At 47.6% G+C, this 13,273-nt stretch overlaps 1 long non-coding RNA gene across 3 annotated transcripts in view; it reads right to left on the reverse strand.

The window, feature by feature from the left end:
- Positions 1-13,273, reverse strand: part of LOC118222830 — a 162,565-nt gene that overhangs the window by 116,490 nt on the left and 32,802 nt on the right. For all 3 annotated transcript variants that reach the window (XR_004764338.1, XR_004764339.1, XR_004764340.1), the window contains exon 2: positions 5,680-5,770. This is a non-coding gene — a long non-coding RNA (uncharacterized LOC118222830). The remainder of the gene's footprint in view (positions 1-5,679; positions 5,771-13,273) is intronic.

Genomic DNA, 13,273 nt, shown 5'->3' on the forward strand with positions numbered 1-13,273 from the left:
ATTCTAATTAGGAAACTCGTTCGCTCATGTCGTCTGATAGAGCAGCTCCACGGAGGGGAACATAATGAGGAGGCTGGGGAACAGAGCAAGCCCTGCACTCCTCTCTCATCTAAACTCCTCCTATCCTCTTCTTCTCTCTCTCCCTCTCTCCAGAATCACCCCCCTCTCTCTCCACACTCATCCCCCCCTCTCTCCACACTTATCCCCCCCTCTCTCCACACTCATCCCCCCCTCTCTCCACACTCATCCCCCTCTCTCTCTCTCCACTCACCCCCCTTTCTCTCTCCACGATCCTCCCTTCCTCTCTGAAGTGGCTGTGCACAGATCTCTTCCTCCGTCTTCCTCTCACAAACCTTCTCCCCATCTCTCCATCTTTTTTCTTGCTCTCTCCATATCAGTTGCTTCTCACTGCTCCTTCTCTTCAATTGCTGCCTCCCCCCCCCCACCCCACCCCCCACCCCGCCCCCCCCGCACAGAACCAAAATGTATCTTTCCACCCATAAAGCTTTATGCTCTACCTCTGGCGTAAATCAACTTTAATGCTTCAGTTTCACTCACATTACTGCAGTGCACACACAGCACTGGCACTAATTATGGGAGCGCTCTATTTATAAACGAATTTTGACAATTAACGAAATATTTTCCATCAATTTTTCTTTTTAAGTAGAAAAATACTGGACAAATACATGTTCAAGCTGATTATAAAATTTTCAACAGTACGATACATTAGATTGGAAGGTGTAATGATTATTACTTCTTTAACACAAATACTGATTATTTCTTCATTTTCTGTTTTATGTTGATATTACATTTACATATATTTATTATGAGCAGTCTATTGTATCATTCTGTTCGAAAAGTTATAATCAGCTTGAACATGTATTCATCATAAAATTTTAATATTCATGCAAAGAAATATTTTTTTTGGCTTTTATATTTTATTTTGAATTACTGGTGGTGACAATTTCGTTACCACACGTGTTCACAAAGATAATTGTTTTGAATACATTTTTTTGGCTCCTAGAAACAAAACAGAAAATTCACACACACACACACGCACACACACACACGCACGCATGCGCACACACACACCATGGACCATGGTGCTTATTGACACTTAGGCATAACATATTTGATCCATTGTGTTTCTTTTTCTACTTCAATGGATAGCTTTGTCTGGGTCTTTGTTGCAGCTGTGCACTAAATAGATAATGTTGTCATTTTTATCTATATAGTCGTTTCTTGTATAACACATGCAAATCTTAACAAGAAGTAAAGCTCTAGAGTCTGTTCTTTGAGCTAGAATATCACACAATTATTTTCACACATTAACTTGCATATCAGCAGATGTTCATCTGTTTAAAAGAAATCTCCCCCCTTTCAGCTGTGAGAGCGAGAGAATGCGCTTGGACGGGCTCTGCAGTAAGCTGACGGTAAAGAGGACTACACCATGAATGCCAGGAACTGACCCGTTTCATTCGGGATGGATTTATTTCAGTTCCTAAAAGCCCCGCAGGTGATGGGCTTGTGCTCGCTCAGACGGGAACACAAGCAGGAGCCCCGGGGGTCTGAATCTCCCACATTCCCATCAGAACAGGTGCAGAAATCCTTCCACATTCACAGAGAGATTCACACAGAGATTCACACAGAGATTCACAGAGAGATTCACAGAGAGATTCACAGAGAGATTCACAGACAGATTCACAGACAGATTCACAGACAGATTCACAGAGAGATTCACACAGAGATTGCAGTGCGGACCGTTTTGTTGGAGCAGGTATTGCTTTAGTAATATTTCATGTGGATTCGCAGTCATCTCTGTGCTCAAGCTGAGCGGTGTCATAGTTTTCCTCCGTCTGCGGTGCATTGATTTAGGGCGCTGTTTCCGCTACACACAAACAAGACATGGCCTACCTGTCTCCTCAGGCTCACCTGTCCGCTCCCCCCCCCCCGGCTGCTGGGCACAGAGCGATGCTCATGAAAAAGCATCAAAGAGCCTCCCCCCCACTGCCCCCCACTGCCCCCCCCCCCCGCCCGCTGCAGTAATTATTAAAGAGTAATCTCGCAGCCCGGCCGTGTTAAATAAGAAATGAAATAACAAATCAAGCTTCTGCAAACAGGCCAGCTGCTGAAGGGCTTTCTTCAGTTTGCAGCAGTCACACTGTCCTCAGGAAACCCTGGACCAGCTACAGCCTGAGCACTGCAGATTACAGCCTGAACACTGTGTGCAGATTACAGCTACTGAACACTGTGTGCAGATTACAGCCTGAACACTGTGTGCATATTACAGCCTGAACACTGTGTGCAGATTACAGCTACTGAACACTGTGCAGATTACAGCCTGAACACTGTGTGCAGGTTAGAGCTACTGAACACTGTGCAGATTACAGCCTGAACACTGTGTGCAGGTTAGAGCCTGAACACTGTGTGCAGATTACAGCCTGAGCACTGCAGATTACAGCCTGAACACTGTGTGCAGATTACAAATACTGAACACTGTGTGCAGATTACAGCCTGAACACTGTGTGCAGATTACAGCCTGAACACTGTGTGCAGATTACAGCTACTGAACACTGTGTGCAGATTACAGCCTGAACACTGTGTGCAGGCACTACTGAGCACTGCATTACACTGCACTGCCACCTTGTTTATTCATTTCTGCTTAGTAGATGCCCAAATCCAGGAACACATGCGTGTTAAGATCTAAATCACAGGGAAACTCAACACAGGTCTCAGATTGCTTTGATCTTGTGGGTCAGATGGCCAACGCTGCCTCGTCCCTGAACGCAGGGCTGGAGTGGTGTATACGGGAGGGCAGTCTCAGAGAGACCCGCCTGACTCTCTCCAGCTCTGATGGAGAGCCGCTCGTGGTGAGAGGTCGGGTGGAGCCGCTCGTGGTGAGAGGTCGGGTGGAGCCGCTCGTGGTGAGAGGTCGGGTGGAGCCGCTCGTGGTGAGAGGTCGGGTGGAGCCGCTCGTGGTGAGAGGTCGGGTGGAGCCGCTCGTGGTGAGAGGTCGGGTGGAGCCGCTCGTGGTGAGAGGTCGGGTGGAGCCGCTCGTGGTGAGAGGTCGGGTGGAGCCGCTCATGGTGATACCGGGTGATTACGTGGATAAAACCATGTTGATCTTTTTCAGAGAACAGAACAAAACTCATAGTTTGGGTTTTTCCCAAGGCGGAAGTTTTACTCGGTCGGTTTCTATGAATGATTCTTCATAAGAACTGAATAAACTCCTTTATAAACACTGCATAACATCTTAGTTATAAATGCTTATGCCAATAACCACAAACAGTGTGCCATGTCAGAACTGGTACAGCGAGTGATGCGCTGCTTATGAAGGTCCTATGCACAGGTTATGCCGTAGTCATAAAGCTCTTATTGAGGATAATCCATAGCATCTGGAGTTAAATAATTTAAGAACAAACTTGTGGAATGAACCCATCTCTGTGCTGACCAGCATGTCCCTGCTCATTACACACACGTCCAAGCCACCGTGACGGCTCCATCCTGACACACATCACTTCCAATCCCCATCATTCCTCTGATAGGATGAATTATGAATGATGTTTGTCATGGTGACCCAGATTTATGCATTTCACTTATAAGCAAAAAGAACTGCGACAGGCTTTGTGTTTAAAAGCCTGTTGTTCAAACGCGCTGACATCACACTATGCTTGATTTAGCCTTTTACAGCGGGAAACAGAAGCACTCGCAGCTGCAGCAGCACCGACGGGATCTGCACCGCGAAGAACAGAGTGCATTCTGGGAGGACCCAAATGCACAGGATCGGAGAAGGGACCTGTAGATTATGACATCTCTACCGCAGTTTGCACACCTGTCTACTGAGGGCAACATGACTTAGTGATCCCACCAACAGAAACGCGGACGGATGGAAGCACAACATGGAGACACCGCAATATCACAAGCTAATGATGCGTTTCCTCCCGTCACTGCAGCCTTCCTGCCAAACCATTACTCAGCGTGCGAGCCGTGTGCTCGGGGAACCCCTCCCCCGCACGCTCCATAAAAACCCTCCCCCGTACACTTCCCCCCCCCCCCCCCCCACAGACCACACGGTCACTGATGGCTTTTGGCTTCTGGCTCTCTAGAGCAGCACAAACTCTCTCTGGAGAGGCACAAACTCTCTCTGGAGAAGCACTAATGCTCTCTGGAGAAGCACTAACTCTCTCTGGAGAAGCACATCCAGGATCTGAATAGCAGAACTAAAGAGCCAGGACTGTCCCTGATCAATAGCTTTAGGTGTGGCTGGAACAGGAACAGTCTGTTCACCTCCATCAGTTGACTGTCACTTGCTTCTAATGAAATCAAAGGTCTCCAGAAAACTTGGCAACCAGCCCTAGCGTAGGGCTATGAGGACTCAGTACATATGAGTACTGGGTACTGAACCTTCATTTCATAGCACCTGAACACTTCATTTCACAGCATCTGAACACTTCCTTTCACAACACTTGAAGACTTAATTTCTCAGCACATGAACACTTTAAACAGCCATGTGAAACTGTCAGGAGCATTTGGAAGAGTTGCCAGTCTGAATCCCAAACATTTTGCTAGTCATCCTGGCAAAGCACACCTTCTCAATATGAGAAATTCCTTTTTGGTTTTGTTTTAACCATTCCGTCAGCATGTAAGAAAAATAACTAGGCAAGGAAAGACCGACTTATATGTAAAACAAAACTGTGCCTTGTACTTACCAGAATAAAACTTCAAACAAGCAGACAAGTACATTACAAGTTCCTTTAGGCGATGGAACCATATCATTTATACATATCATGCAGTAAAAATCCATCATATAGACAATCTTAGGACAACATGAGTACTGAATATAAATAAAAATAAATGCTGTATATTTTATAAATACATTGTTTTAAAAGATATAAATGTTGTGAATAAAAGTATGTTTTTTCAAATATCTTGTGCATATCTTTCAAAAGATCAAAACACAGACCTGCACAGCATGGCTTTCCTAAGTTTTCTTTTTTGTATCATGAATTAACACAGATGTTACACTGAACAGGTCTGAAAGCTTCCACTGTGCAATGAAAATATATTAACAATGTTCTTATTCATTAACAATGAATTTAGACACAGAAAATTGACTTGGTATTGCAGCCATGTAGTTGCGAAAATTACTTTAACACATAATTACTTTCTTGTACAACTGTGAGTGACTGTTTTCTTAGGTAGTATAATACAAATGAGAAATATATTTTTTTGCAGTTTGGCTCTAATGAGATTGTAAAATCAATGTGAAAATGACTCCGCTATTGCAATAATAAAGAGTTACAATAAAGTCAAGCAATTTCTGGGGCATTATACTTAGGCTAACCGCCCAGCACCAAAACAATGTCTTTTAGTGACGAGAAAATAAAAACCTTTTTACCTAGGACATCAGTATACCAGGAGACCACAGTGAAAGGACAAACACAGACTTAAGAATGAGTGTGTTTGTGTGTGAGAGAGAGAGAAAGAGAGATAGAGAATGTGTGTGTGCATGTGTTTGTGTGCGTGTGTGTGTGTCTGTGTAAGTATGTGTGTGTGTCGGTGTGTGTGCATGTGCGTCAGTGCCTGTGTGTGTGAGTGAGTGTGTGCGCGCACGCGTGTGCGTGTGCGTGTGTGTGTGTGTGTGCGTGCGTGCGTGTGTGCGTGTAGCAGGATACTCACAGGTAGTAGATCTCTCGGTCAGTGTGATTGGACCAGAAAACTGTGATGTCACGAAACACCAGGATTGTTCCCACACAGGTGAGGGTTATACCTGCAAATCAGAACAGAACAGTACATGGTCTATGAGCACATACTACTGCACATACACACATATCACAGAGAGGGTACAAACTGAGATTTCAGCCCATCACAGAGAGGGTACAAGCTGAGATTTCAGCCTATCACAGAGAGGGTACAAGCTGAGATTTCAGCCTATCACAGAGAGGGTACAAGCTGAGATTTCAGCCTATCACAGAGAGGGTACAAGCTGAGATTTCAGCCTATCACAGAGAGGGTACAAACTGAGATGCCATGCACCAGGACATGCATCAGGCCATGCGTCCGTACGAATCTCCAGGCGCAGGAAGTGGTAATGCAGGAAGTGGTAATGCGTTTTCCCTGTGCCAGGCTGGAGTGGAACGCTCCAGATTGTGGTGCGGAGGCACACAAGGTGAAGGGAACAGTGCAGCTATAAGAGCGCCTTCCTCCCCCTTACGTGTTGCTTTGTTATTTCAACATCCTCATAAATAAGGCAGGGCTGATGCATATGAGCCCAGGCCAGCTTGCGTGTGGGCCGCTCTGCTGCGATGCGTTTGATGTTCAGAAGCTCAGCGTGCGGCGTCGCTCCTCACTGGGGGCGTTTGATGTTACATCCTCCTCAGCTCAACAGATTGTTTCATTTGAGGACCAAATCTGGCGAGATGAAGTCTGAGTTTAATGTAGGAGTAAAGCGGAGGAGTGATTAGCCTCAGCCCCCCCCCCCCCCCCATTTCACCTCACCCCAATAACACTGCAGTCATTAAAAAAACATTCCCTGTGTCTCTGTTCACCCCCTGATCAGCCCACCAATCACAGGCCTCCCGCTGTCCAGCCCACCAATCACAGGCCTCATCCTGTCCCACCAGCTGGTTGGCAACTTCAGAGACAATTACATGATGGACAATTAAAGAGGATCCTTTAAAATAAAGAAAAAATCACAACCCTGCTGTGTGTGTGTGTGTGAGAGAGTGTGTGTGTGCGTGTGTGTGTGTGTGTGTGTGTGCGTGCGTGCGTGCGTGATGAAGCCTTTCCAGTTAATTCTTATACAGGCCGGTGGTAAAAAGTTTTGGGTGATAAAAAGAGGAAAAATGTTAAAAGTTGCCATATTCAAAGACCTGTATAAAGTCCCCAAACTGACAGAGAAATGTGAAATGACAAGGAGACAGAATTTTCTTTGTTGAGAATCTATTCAAGCAGCGTGTTTGTGAAATAAATACTGAGAGAGAAAGTGACAGAGGGCAGGACAAAGAAAGAAAGAGAAAAGAAAGAGGAGACAGGGAGGAGGAGGAAAAAGCAGTGAATGAATAAACATAATATTCCCCAATTCACTTCCTCTCCATACAGCTGCGACTGAACTGAAGACAGAAGAACACACCATGCATTCATATGTTCTATACGGGCTGATTGGCCTGTTCTCCTCATTATGTATTCTCTTAACAGTCAAATCATGCGATGCACATTAAATAGGAAACAGAATATTAGCATTCACAAATATTCCAGGTTTATCGTTAAAGAGCAGCCATATCCCCCTTTCTCTTCCACGCTCCTGATAAAGGAGGTATCGCTCGTCTGCGCGGGCGCTTCGCGGCGTGCTGCTGGGGCTGTGGAACGCGATTATCTGCCCCATGGAGGCCAGGGGGCAGAACACGGAGTGACATCATCGCCCGCTGGCTCCTCATGCATTAATGATTACAGCACGGTGGCGAGAACATCGCAGACGATGGATTCACACGCAGAGCACACAAAACAGAACCCAGCGATGCATCTGCAAGAGTAATGAACTCCGTTTCCCATGGTGCACCTGTGGGAGCCAGCTGCCCATTATGATGTTTAATGTGGTAAATGGAGGATGGTTATGATCTGCAGTATCTAATGGAATGGGGGGAGAGGTGCTGATTCAGTCGCAAGGAGTAATAAACGCCGTTAGCATGCGCGCTAACGATGGCGAAGCTCGGGGTGTGGTTAACGAGAGCCTGAGCAATCGCCCCAATACTGGCACCTGGCCCTGATGCCCCCCCCCGCCGTCCCGCGACAGCACAGAGAGGTGCTTCAGATGGACCTCGGGCCAAAACAACTGCCAGGACCAAACGCGGGCATCTGTGGCACATACCAGCGCGGGGGGGCGGGGGTGGGCCCAAATCAGAGTCAAACGGGGGCTCTCCATCCTGAGAGAGACGTCCTCCTTCAACGCCCCCCCCCCCCCCCCCCCGCCCCCCCGACCCCGGGCAGGATAAATCTTCCAGCCCCGATAGTTTTAATGGGTTTTTAATGAGTCTAATGTTTTCTGTTTTAATGAACTTCTTACACCAGCTTTAATCATTTTAGAGGAATGAAAAATGATTGAGAAATGGCACACATTAATTTAATTTAGTGCTCAATCTGCCTTCCTGTCGTGGGGAGGAAGCGGGGGAGGAAGGAGGGTCATTTAGCATGGCACACAATCAGGCTGTTGTTTTTCCCTTATCTCCAATTAGACGCCATTGTGGGGTCGACTGATTTGGGTTTAAACGGCAGAGATATAAATGTGTGGTTAACACGACAGGCGTTCCGGGGGAAATCAGCAAACGCGCAACTCGGCATCCATCTTACAATCGCTCAAACGTCCACTTTGATCTAGCGAAGCAGAGCCGGGGTCAATTCAGCCATTTTAGGAGATTAACTGAAACTCAGCGAATGATGTGGAAAATGCCTGGAGCGCTCAGTGGTAATTTTGTTTTTTTTCATTTCATGAATGAAATTGCATATGATTGCCTGAATGGACTGAAACGGAATGCTGGCTGAATTGAGGGCTGATTATTTCAGCTCCAGGCTCCGGTTAGCGGTAGCGCTGCCCGCGCGCGGTGGAAGCATCGAACCCGTGCGTCAGGAGAGGAGGGGGGTGCCATTATCTGGCTGTGTGGCCAAGCAGACCAGAACCCATCCACAGGGAGCGGAGCCGGTTCTGACTCCAGAACACGGCTCATTATCTCCCCATCGGATTCCTCTCGTCTCTCCGTGCTGTTAGCCACAGCGCCTCGCAGGAGAACGGATCAATACTCCTCTGCTGCTAATGAAATTAAAATTTAAAAAAGCTCCGGCCCAAACGCTCCCGCTGCTAACCAGCCTACTGGCCCCACGCGCGGGTCCAAACCAGCTCCCACTGGTGCTAACCAGCCTGCTGGCCCCACGCGCGGGTCCAAACCAGCTCCCATTGGTGCTAACCAGCCTGCTGGCCCCACGCGCGGGTCCAAACCAGCTCCCACTGGTGCTAACCAGCCTGCTGGCCCCACGCGCGGGTCCAAACCAGCTCCCACTGGTGCTAACCAGCCTGCTGGCCCCACGCGCGGATCCAAACCAGCTCCCACTGGTGCTAACCAGCCTGCTGGCCCCACGCGCAGATCCAACCCAGCTCCCACTGGTGCTAACCAGCCTGCTGGCCCCACGCGCGGGTCCAAACCAGCTCCCACTGGTGCTAACCAGCCTGCTGGCCCCACGCACGGGTCCAAACCAGCTCCCACTGGTGCTAACCAGCCTGCTGGCCCCACGCACGGGTCCAAACCAGCTCCCACTGGTGCTAACCAGCCTGCTGGCCCCACGCACGGGTCCAAACCAGCTCCCACTGGTGCTAACCAGCCTGCTGGCCCCACACGTGGGTCCAAACCAGCTCCCACTGGTGCTAACAAGCCTGCTGGCCCCACACGCGGGTCCAAACCAGCTCCCACTGGAGAGGATAATCAGAGCCAGGATCAGAACCACACACCGGAATCAGAACCGCACGCCGGAATCAGAACCGCACGCCGGAATCAGAACCGCACGCCGGAATCAGAACCGCACGCCGGAATCAGAACCGCACGCCGGAATCAGAACCACACACCGGCGTTTACTGACGCTTCTGACAGTTGGAACGCAAGCCCCATCGGGGGGTGGGGGGATCAGTGATCAGTCTGACCAGCTGATCAGGTGACCTGTGGAGATCGGTGGCAGACTAACGCAGACTAACACTGGTCTGGTCATGATTCAGTCACAGTCAGACCCATTTGAGAATATTCCGGCAGGTTTAAGCACTTTCTGAAGGCCCAGTAGAAGTGGTGTGAGAGTATTCAGGACAGAGTCAGTACCAGCCTCCCCACCAGCCTCTCCCTCAATCACATCTCTCCCCTCAGGTCCTTTCAAAACTGCAGATTGCTTTAAAATATCCCTGTTACACAACTGTGAATTTCACCTTGATGTAAGGCGCCCCCCACCCCCAACCCCCCCCTGCCCACCCCAACACAGCCCATTTCCTTGAGCTGATTTCAGGCCCCTGCTTGGTTGGACACACACACACACACAAACACACACACACACACACACACACACACACACACACAAGCCTGTGGGTTCTCTCTTTCACATATTTTCTCATTCTCTCTCTCCCTCAGGTACTGTGCATGCTCTCTCCTTCTCACTTCTCCCTTCTCTCTTTCTGTCTGCATTTTACCTGAGAAAAACATCCTCACTCACCTGTTACCTGAGGGCCAGGTCTGGCTGCCTTTCAGAGGTACTTCAGAATCAGCCCAGACCAAGAAAACCCAAATAAGTATTGCTTTATATTTCACCAGACAGTGATCAAAGTGAATATTCAACCAAAAAAGTATAAACAACTTCAGCTGTCAGGCTGTGAGGATGTTCATCTTTCATTAACTACATCTTTCATAGCTTCCAGAAGTTTCACAGATTTCAACCCATTCCTCCTCCATCACTTTTTTAATCACTTCCCAGGATTCCAGAGTTTTCTGTTTGGACGGAAGTTGAAAGAGCAGCAGACACAGGGTATGTGCTCATTAACTGCAATCAGTCAACAACGTCATCAAAGACCAAAACACCAATGCTACACTCTAATATTCAACTTCTTTAAAAAGACTTTCTTCAATTTCTTTGAAAGAACAAAAAACATTTAAAAAAACCAACAATGAGAGAACGAGCAGACCTAATACTGGCAGTACAGAGACCGTGTGATAACATTCAAGAGCATATCACAGCAGCAGAAATTAAGCTGCATTTACTAACCTCTGTCGCATAGAATGTTTTCCTTTGCTGTACTTACTGCTGGAACACGACAGATATACAGAGGACATTTATTTAAACTTTAATTTCTTGGATGGATTTAACTTGATGATAATCCTGTTACTACAGCACTGATCCTTCAGGCACCAAGCAGTCCAACTGTTCTTGCGAAGAGTGAGATGCAAATTAAACATCCTAATTCACCTCACATCGCTTCCAATAAAATTTTACTGCAGTCTGAAACTGGAAATAATGGAATTCTGCTATTGATGAAAATGTACGTATTTGATTCATTTCCCTGGTTCTCCATGTCATGAAAAAGTGTGACTGGCTGGTCGATCAAGACAGAGCATAAAATGTCTGCTCCAGGTGAGGAATGACATCCCCGGACCGCTGCCTCAGTTCTCCTGAGTAACACCTGAATACGAGATTACAGCCGAGACAAACGGACACAAAAACTAAGCAGCCCTGTCAGTACGGTGTGAGATGCGCTGAAATTATCGTAACAGTGTACGACAGTAGAGTACACCCCAAAACTTCATCTCCTCAGTGGGGGTTACAGTGAACCCCAAAACTTCATCTCCTCAGTGGGGGTTACAGTGAACCCCAAAACTTCATCTCCTCAGTGGGGGTTAGCACAGTGGGACGGAGTGTAGCACAGTGGGTAAGGAACTAGACTTGTAACCGAAAGGTCGCAGGTTCGATTCCCGAGTAGGACACTGCCGTTGTACCCTTGAGCAAGGTACTTAACCTGCATTGCTTCAGTATATATCCAGCTGTATAAATGGATACAATGTAAAATGCTATGTAAAATAGTTCTGTAAGTCGCTCTGGATAAGAGCGTCTGCTAAATGCCTGTAATGTAAATGTAAAATGGTTACAGTGAACCCCAAAACTTCATCTCCTCAGTGGGGGTTACAGTGAAACCCAACTTCAGCTCCTCAGTGGGGGTTAGCACAGTGGGACGGAGTGTAGCACAGTGGGTAAGGAACTAGACTTGTAACCGAAAGGTCGCAGGTTCGATTCCCGAGTAGGACACTGCCGTTGTACCCTTGAGCAAGGTACTTAACCTGCATTGCTTCAGTATATATCCAGCTGTATAAATGGATACAATGTAAAATGCTATGTAAAATAGTTCTGTAAGTCGCTCTGGATAAGAGCGTCTGCTAAATGCCTGTAATGTAAATGTAAAATGGTTACAGTGAACCCCAAAACTTCATCTCCTCAGTGGGGGTTACAGTGAAACCCAACTTCAGCTCCACCAGGTTGGGGTTACAGTGAAACCCAAACTTCAGCTCCACCAGGCTGGGGTGAGTACTACAGGACCCAAGAATAGACCCATCATATCCCCATTGCACTGATGCATGGATGTTCAAACACATCCCAACACAAACGCTTCACATTCATTAATTTCTGCTTCATTGCCTCTTTTTCATTGTCTTATTTCAAACGGCATAACGAGCCTTATCGTAACCTGCTGTTATGGAGGATAAGGGGTAGAAATCTTCCTACATGTTAAATCTGCCCGTAAATAATAAAGAGTCCTTTGAATTATTATCTGCCCAAGGAGTTTGTTCATAACAAGGAAATACACAGATCAACACGCATGCACATCCGCACATACACAAACACACACACACGCTTACTTGCTTCTTGCTTAAATACTGCACATGCTACACACTACATACTGCACACACAACATACTGCAGAGTACATACTACACTACTAGGTCTGGACAATATGACAGTTATATTAGCAACCTGCTGCCTCGCCAATATTGTTCACTTCAGTCCCAAAATTCATGATAACACAAACCTCCAAAACACTATTTCAGTCTCGCTCATCACAGCTGTCAATGCTGTACAATTTTGTTATATCATATCTGCAAACAATATTATCATTCCACCCTACTCTCAAAATGAGCTTTTCCACGGTTACAATAACAGGATCAAGAAGGAAGACAGGAAAATGTTAATGTGATAAGGAGGAAAAAACAAATCGAACTCGTGTCTAAAGGTTGGACTCAAAAGCACACTGAGGGAATTCAAGGTAGCTCAGTTACATCAGGGGGCACCTTCAGACAGGGCTGCTGATGTTTATCTTTCAATGGAAGAGGCCCTAGTTAGCCCCCCCTCGGGGGTACGAGTGCAGAGACAGTAGCAGAAGCGCTGTAGTGAAGACAGCTGGACCTGACACCCGGGCCCAACACCCGGACCCAACACCCGAGCTCTGACACCCGGGCCTGACACTGAACCGACACCCGGACCCAACACCCGGGCCTGACACTGGGCCTGAAACCCGGGCCCAACACCGGGCCCAACACCCGGACCCAACACCCGGACCCAACACCCAAGCTCTGACACCCGGGCCCAACACCCGGACCCAACACCCAAGCTCTGACACCCGGGTCCAACACTCGAGCTCTGACACCCGGGCCTGACACTGGACCTGACACCCGGGCCCAACACCCGGACCCAACACCCGAGCTCTG

The sequence above is a fragment of the Anguilla anguilla genome, chromosome 3 (assembly GCF_013347855.1).
Source record: "Anguilla anguilla isolate fAngAng1 chromosome 3, fAngAng1.pri, whole genome shotgun sequence".
Lineage (NCBI taxonomy): Eukaryota > Metazoa > Chordata > Actinopteri > Anguilliformes > Anguillidae > Anguilla > Anguilla anguilla.